General features: G+C 43.5%; 1 non-coding gene across 1 annotated transcript; it reads right to left on the reverse strand.

Moving 5' to 3' along the window:
* Positions 1 to 7,163: 7,163 nt before the first annotated feature.
* On the reverse strand, positions 7,164 to 7,270 carry LOC126029172 (U6 spliceosomal RNA). The gene has a single exon (XR_007502823.1). It is a non-coding gene; the product is annotated as a U6 spliceosomal RNA (small nuclear RNA).
* Positions 7,271 to 8,539: the final 1,269 nt, after the last annotated feature.

Raw genomic sequence — 8,539 nt, forward strand, 5'->3', positions numbered from 1 at the left:
GGTTACTCCTGGCTATGCGCTCAGAAGTCGCTCCTGGCTTGGGGGACCATATGGGACGCCGGGGGATCGAACCGCGGTCCGTCTCCTAGGCTAGCGCAGGTAAGGCAGGCACCTTACCTCCAGCGCCACCGCCCGGCCCCTACTATAGGTTTCTTATATTCAAAGCATGTGTTTCAGACTTTTAAGCTATGCGCTTTGCTTTTGGTATTTCTTCAATATATTTTCTCTTTTATACATTAAAAAACTGGTTCTGAATAGTCTCATTCATCTATGGGGCTTAAGAAAAATAAAAGACATTATTGTAATAATGCCCAGAGACCATAGAGATGAGGGCCAGAAGGATCAGCTCAAGATATGAAGCTCACCACAAAGAGTGGTGAGTGTAGTTAGAAAAATAACTATGCTGAGAACTATCATAACAATGTCAGTGAGTGAGGTATGTAGAAGGCCTGTCACGAATACAGGTGAGGATGGGGTGGGGAAGGGAGTAGATGGGGCATTGGTGATGGGAAGGTTGCACTGGTGAAGGGGGGGTGTTCTCTTTATGACTGAAACCCAACTAACAATCATGTTTGTAATCACGGTGTTTAAATATATTAAAATAATAATTCGAAAAAGGGGGCCAGAGAGATAGCATGTAGGTAGGGCATTTGCCTTGTATGCAGAAGGATGATGGTTTGAATACCAGCATCCCATATGGTCCCCCGAGCTTGCCAGCAGCGATTTCTGAGCGTTGAGCCAGGAGTGACCCCAGAGTACTGTTGGGTATGACCCAAAAACCAAAAACAACAACAACAACAACAACAACAAAACTGGTTCTGTGAAAGAAAGTCAAGGGACTTTTTTTTTTTTTTTCCAGTTTACCTCTGCTCCCATCTCTTTCCCTCTTGTTTGTTTTTCCATGTGATTTTGCGACTGCTTCTACTGATTCCTTGGCAGTAACTAGGTTTTATTACAGAGCTTCCTTGTTTGGAAAAGAAGGATCTTATGTGGATTTCCAGTATATCTCTAGCTTGAGAGAGCCCTAGGGATGCAGTTCATGTTTATGTAGTTATTTCTGTTTTGGTGTAAATGTAGATGCAAAATGAAGTCTTCATTTTTTCCATCTTTCCTTAGTATCATTTGTTTAAGCAGCTTAGTAGATAAAATTCACATTTCATAAATTTACCCATGGTTTAGGGACACATCGAGCAGTGTTTGGGGGTTACTAAGGGGTTGTTCTAGTGTTGCTCAATTCGTGAGGTGCTAGGGACCCCCAGGGTCAACCCAGCAATGCTTGGGTGCCTCCAGGACTATACCTGATGATGCTGGGAAGCATGTGGTGCCAGAGATCACACACAGGCATACACCTAACCTCAGTACATTCTTCTGGGCTCCAAATCTTATTATTTTTTTTTTGGGGGGGTCACACCCGGCAGCGCTCAGGGGTTACTCCTGGTTCTACGCTCAGAAATCGCTCCTGGCAGGCTCGGGGGACCATATAGGATGCCGGGATTCAAACCAATGACCTTCTGCATGAAAGGCAAACACCTTACCTCCATGCTATCTCTCTGGCCCCTCCAAATCTTATTTGAAAGTATTTTTTAGATTCTTAGTTCTTTGGGAGCATTATATCTTTATGTTTTAGGGGAGCTTACCAAGTAGTGTTCAGGGCCACTCCTGAACCCAGGCCACATGCAAGGCAAATGGCTTATGTGCTGTGCTATAACTCCAGTCCCAAACTACTTTAGTTTATAATTTCACTTTTGGATTGTTTTCTGGTGCTATGTTGCATAACATTACAAATCTTCACATAGTGACATTATACTGTTACCTATTCATGATTTTTTTTCTTTTTAAAACTTTTTTTTTTTTTTTTTTTTTTTTGGTTTTTGGGCCACACCCGGCGATGCTCAGGCGTTACTCCTGGCTGTCTGCTCAGAAATAGCTCCTGGCAGGCACGGGGGACCATATGGGGCACCGGGATTCGAACCAACCACCTTTGGTTCTGGATCGGCTGCTTGCAAAGCAAACGCTGCTGTGCTATCTCTCCGGGTCCTCAAAAACATTTTTAAGAAATGAAAATTAGGGCCCGGAGAGATAGCACAGCGGCGTTTGCCTTGCAAGCAGCCGATCCAGAACCAAAGGTGGTTGGTTCGAATCCCGGTGTCCCATATGGTCCCCCGTGCCTGCCAGGAGCTATTTCTGAGCAGACAGCCAGGAGTAAGCCCTGAGCACTGCCGGGTGTGGCCCAAAAACCAAAAACAAAAAAAAAAAAGAAATGAAAATTAGGAGGCTGGAGCGGTGGCCCAAGTGGTAAGGTGTTTGCCTTGCACGCACTAACTGAGGATGGACCGCGATTCAATCCCCCAGCATCCCATATGGTCCTCCAAGCCGGAGCAATTTCTGGGCACATAACCAGGAGTAAACTCTGAGCGTCAATGGGCTTGCCCCCCCCAAAAAAGGGGGAGGGGCTGGATAGATAGCATGGAGGTGAAGCGTTTGCCTTGCATGCAAAAGGTCGGTGGTTTGAATCTTGGCATCCCATATGGTCCCCTGACTGCCAGAAGCGATTTCTTTCTTTTTTTTTTCTTTTGGTTTTTGGGTCACACCTGACAGCACTCAGGGGTTACTCCTAGCTCTATGCTCAGAAATCACCCCTGGCAGGCACAGGGGACCATATGAGATGCCGGGATTTCAACCACCGTCCTTCTGCATGAAAGGCAAATGCCTTACCTCCATGCTATCTCTCCAGCCTGATTTCTGATCATAGAGTCAAGAGTAACCCCTGAGTTGAGTGCTGCTAGGTGTGACCCCCCCAAAAAAAATGGAAAAAGGACCCAGATTCAGAATAACTTTCATCTTGTAAAATCTGAAAGAATAGTTACTTTTATAAATGAGGCCAAACATCTTAAAGGTAAATTTTATTTTAAAGGTTTTGTGTCATCTATTATTATTAGGCAGTAAAACACATCTGAAGGGGCCAGAGCAATAATGCAGCGGGTAGTGCATTTGCCTTGTATGCAGCAAATCCAGGTTGGATCCCCAGCATCCCTCATGGTCCCCTAAGCCTGTCAGGAGTAATTTCTGAGCACAGGGCTAGGATTAGGCCATGAGCACCTCTGGGTATGGCCCTCAAACAAATTTAAAAAGGCACATCTAGAATGGACAGGGTATGGATAATTATAGCAATGTACTATTGAACTAATTTAAAGGTAAATCATCTTTAAAAATGGCACTTCCTGGGGGCCTGTGCCATAGCACAGTGGACAGAGATCTTGCCTTGCACATAGTTGACTTGGGTTTGATTCCTGGCATCCTATGTGGTCCCCCAAGCCTGCCAATAATGATTCCTGAGTGCAGAGCTAGGAGTATCCCCTGAGTGTTGTGGTGTGCCTGCCTCCCCAAAAAAGGCTGCTTTCAAATGGATAGCATGAAATAGATTAAACCTGTGAAACAAGCTAGTATAGCAATAGAGCATTTGTCTCTCCTGTGACTGTTCTGATCCCCACAACCCCATATAGTTCCACCACCACAAGGAGTGGTCTGTGAGCACAGTGCTAGGAGTGAGCCCAGAGCACTATCTGGTGTGACCCAAATATAATGATTCCTCAGTACTCCAGTTATCCTTGCTCAGATGTATTTTTTTTTCTGCAACAGGGACTTCTTAGGTTTTTATTATTATTATTTGAGAATGCGATGTTGTCTGAAATATGAAGATTTTTGTTTTATTTTGGGGCCACACCTGACTTCTTATTCCTGGTTTTATACTCAGGGATTACTTCTGATGTTGGGTGTGCTGGAGATTGAACCCAGGTTGACCAAATTTAAGGCAAGTGCTTCACTTGCTCTACTAACTCTCCAGTCCCAAAGTTGTTGTGTTTTGGAGTTTGTTTTTTTTTGTCAGGGAGGTTGTGTGACAACATGGTCATGCTCAGGGCTTACACCTGGCTCTGTGATCTGTGAACTATATATAGTGCTTAGGAATTGAACCAGCATTGACCATATGCAAGGCAATACACTATCACTTCAGACCCTAAAATCTGAAGTAACTAATATATCCAGGCATAACCCCTGAACACTCTGCTAGGTATTATACCCCAAAATTATTAAGAGCAAAATTAGTGTTCACACTAATAATCTAATGTTAACTTAAAAACTTTGACAAGAATTTTGATGCTACAACTGTTTAACAAGAGTTTTAGGAACTATAAACACACCCTCAGATTTTTTCTTTTATTCTTCTTTCAGTTTTTGGGTTAAATCTGGTAATGCACAGGGGTTTCTCCTGATTCTCCACTAAGGAATCATACCTGGCAGTGCTCAGGGGATCATACAGGGTGCTGGGGATTGAACCTGGGCCAGCCATGTGCAAGCTAAGTGTCCTACCCACTGTACTATCGCTCTGCCCTCCTCCACTTCTCTAGTTTCTTTCATAGGACAATGTTAATATTTAGGCTGAATAGAGTTGCTAAAATTTAACCTTTAAAGGATCTCTTCTACACAATTAAGAATATACTAGTCTCCCAACCTCTTCCTCCATATGAAACCTACATTTATTCAGTTACCCTTTTAAAAGCTGCCCATTTAGAAAATAAATAAGGATACTGATTTGAATCTGGAAATTCAAGGATGAGGCGATGTCTGTCTTAAATAGATGCATTCAGCTTTGGTATTTGGTCCAGATGAGATATGAGGCCACCTAACGTGATGAGGGCCTTAGTATGCTATGAACAATGGGCTGCATCAGAAGCAGGTTTTACCTTCAGCTCTGAATTTCCTGCTTTTTATCGGTTTAAATCAACACCTGTGTTACATTGAATGCTTCTGTTTAATCAGCTTCAGCTTCAAGGGCAACAGTCACTTGACAGGGTTTTAGAGCTCAACTGAGACAGACTATGGGGGGAATAAAGTTTCTCATTTGTAGAGTAAAGGATGAAATATTTTTAGTTATATAAAGTGGTAAAAAAGAATTCTCAGGGCTAGGGCCAGAGCGATAGTGCAGTGATTTGCCTTGCATGCAGTTGACCTAGGATGGATCATGTTTTGGTCCCCCAAGCTAGGAGTGATTTTGAGCACATAGCCAGGAATAACCCCTGAGCCCCACTGGGGTGTGGCCCAAAAAAACCAAGAAACAAATACAAACAAAAAAATTCTCATGGCCAGTATGATAGTACAGGACAGGGTACTTGCCTTGCATGTGGCTGACCTGGTTTCAATCCCTGGCACCACATATGATCCTCAAGCCCTGCCAGGAATGATTCCTGAGTGCTACTAGATTTGACCCCAAATCAAAATGGGTTGAAGTTGGAGTACAGCAGATAGAGCATTTGCCTTCTATGCAGCAAACCCATATTCAGTCCCTGGCATTTCATATGGTCAACCAAGTCTACCAGGAGTAATTCCTGAACATCTCTGGATGTGTGGGGATCTAAAACAAAACAAAAAACCAGAATAACCTGATTTGTATAAAATATAAGTAATGATAGAGGTATTGTAACTTATAAAATGAAAAAGAAAAAGAAAAGGTGTTGGAGCAATAGTATAGTGGGTAGGGTGTTTGCCTTGCACAAGGCCAACCCTGGTTCAATCCCCAGCATCCCATATAGTACCCTGAGCCTCCCAGCAGTAATTCCTGAGTGCAGAGCTAGGAATAAAATTGGCAAAAAGACAAAAATAAGGAAAACTAAAACATAAAATAGTTATTTAGAGGAGCTGGAGAGATTGCATGAAGGTAGAGCATTTGCCTTGCATGCAGAAGGATGGTGGTTCGAATCCCGGCACCCCATATGCTCCCCCCAGCCTGCCAGGAGCGATTTCTGAGTTTAGAGCCAGGAGTAACCCCTGAGCACTGCCGGGTGTGACTCAAAAACTAACCTCCCCCCAAAAAAATCAAAAAAACTTATTTAGAGGATGTTCTCTTTTGTTTGGGGGCCACATTTGTCTGTGCTCAGAGCTTATTCTTGGCTCTGCATATAGGGATCACTCCTGGCAGGACTGGGTATCATAAGGAGTAATAAGTATCCAATCTGAATAAGCCATGTGCAAGGCAAGCATCCTACTTATTGAACTATTTTTCAAGCACCTCCAAAATATTAAGTATATAGCTAAGGACTGGGTAGATAGTTAAAAGGCTTTACATGCAGGAACCCTGAAGCTTTGCCTGATACTGCATGTTCCCTTGACCACCATCAGGAGTGATCCCTGAATACTGCCAGGAATGGGTCTCACAGTATATAATTATATAGGTTGGCAGAATAGAAAAGTATTCTGTTGGGTCTTGAGAAAAAGTACAATGAGCAGAGTGCTTGCCTTGTACACGGTCAACTTGGTTGCATCCCCCATACCTTATGTGGTCCCTGAGAGTAGAGGCAGAAGTAAGCCCTGAGCACAATCTGGTGTGCCTCCTCAACATAAAAAAATAATAAAAGCACACTGTTGTATCCATTAACTGATCTCCAAATAGAAAATAAATAAAATGAGTAGATTAAAACATTTCACCTTTTTCTGTTTGTTTTTTGTTTTTGGGTCACACTCGGCGGCTCCTGGCTCTACATTTAGAAGTCGCTCCTAGCAGGCTCGGGGGACCATATGGGATACTGGGATTTGAACTGGGGTCTGTCCTGTGTTAGTCGAGTGCAAAGCAAATGCTTTACCGCTGTGCTATTGCTCTGGTCCCATCACCTTTTTCATTTTTAACCAAGTATCCTTTTTTTTCCCTCCTCGAGTCTAAGGCCTGCTACTGCTGCCAGGGGTTTTCAGAGTGGGAGAGAAAGACAGAGAGAGACGTAGATTAAAAAGACAGAGAGAGGGCCCGGAGAGATAGCACAGCGGTGTTTGCCTTGCAAGCAGCCGATCCAGGACCTAAGGTGGTTGATTCAAATCCCGGTGTCCCATATGGTCCCCCGTGCCTGCCAGGAGCTATTTGAGCAGACAGCCAGGAGTAACCCCTGAGCACCGCCGGGTGTGGTCCAAAAACCAAAAAAAAAAAAAAAAAGACAGAGAGAGGAATAGATATAAAGCATCTCACCAATGCTTCATCTTTGGCCCCCTGTGGACCAGCAAGCACTGCTCTGATCACTATACTGGCCACCCTCAAAGTTCCAAGTTTTCTCTTTTATACCTGGCAAGACGGATACGTCCATGTTCAACTGCTATAACGGGGGTATCCAAGGGACATGTCAAAAAATATGGAATGCTTCATGAATTTGCATGTCATCCTTACACAGGGACCATGGTGATCTTCTCTGTATCGTTCCAATTTTAGTAGATGTGTTGCTAAAGCGAGTGCAGCATTTTATCTTTTTTTTAGTTTATTTTATTAATTGATTGTTTTGGGGCCACACCCAGCAATGCTTAGGGGTTACTCTGGCTCTGTGCTCAGAAAACACTCCTGGCAAGCTCAGGGGACCATATGGGATGCTGGGATTCAAACCACAGTTGGTCCTGGGTTGGCCACTTGCAAAACAAATGCCCTACTGCTGTGCTATCGCTCTGGCCCCCCAGCATTTTTATCAGAAATGACGAATCATGTAGGTTTGTGTGATTAATCACTTCCTGGTGCAGCAATACAAACCACATACTTATTAGTTTTTGAAAATGGTCTTGATCTGGTAGTATCTTTAGGGTTATTACAGTATCCACTTAAATAATGAGATTTAAAGGATTGGAGGGATTGCTCAATGGACTGGAGCACTTGATTTGTATGCAGGATCCTTGGGTTTTATCCCTGGCACCACATGGTCCCTTAGTACCTCTGGGAGTGACTCCTGAACAATGCCAGTTTTGTGTGCACACACACACCCAAAAAAACAATGCCAGTTTTGCACACACACACACACACACACACACACACACACACACACACACATACACACATAAACAAACAAAATAAAAGGCAAGCCAAAACCAAAAGGACTTGGGACCAGAGAAATAATATCACTATAAGATGCTATTCTTGCATGCAGCTACCCTGAATTCAAATTCTGTTATTCTATATGGTACTTTGAGACCCTCCAGTTGTGATCCCTAAATACAGAGCTGTGAGTATATGAGCGTGTGGCCCAAAGCAAAACAAAAGATCAAAACTGGACAGATAACCTAAAACTATTTCTTCATTGTGTTTTACTCTGTGTTAAGATTTGTGTTAAGGATTTGAGTAAGCAGGGGCCACAGAGAGTTTAAAGGGCTGAGCATGTGCTTTGCATTAGAGAGGCTCTGAGGTTCTATCCTTAGCATCACATGGTCCTCTGAGCTGGGAGTAGGCCCTGAACACCAGTGGGTGTGCCTCCCCAAATTGCATAATTAGAACTATGTGGACAAAGATCAACTGTACATGTGGGGCATCTTACTGCTACTGATTTCCAAAGTCGTTTCTGGCACTGACTGGTGCTGGCAACCTTAGTGACTGTGGGAATTGGGTAGTGTTTGTTCATAGCCTGTGCTAGGATGTCATTTTGACTTTCTCCTAAATAGCTCATTGAATAAATATTGATAAAATGCTGAGAATAGGCTGGGAGTTCTGTGTGGTTAAGAACAGAGCCTGATGTCCTTAGCACCA

The sequence above is a fragment of the Suncus etruscus genome, chromosome 14 (assembly GCF_024139225.1).
Source record: "Suncus etruscus isolate mSunEtr1 chromosome 14, mSunEtr1.pri.cur, whole genome shotgun sequence".
Lineage (NCBI taxonomy): Eukaryota > Metazoa > Chordata > Mammalia > Eulipotyphla > Soricidae > Suncus > Suncus etruscus.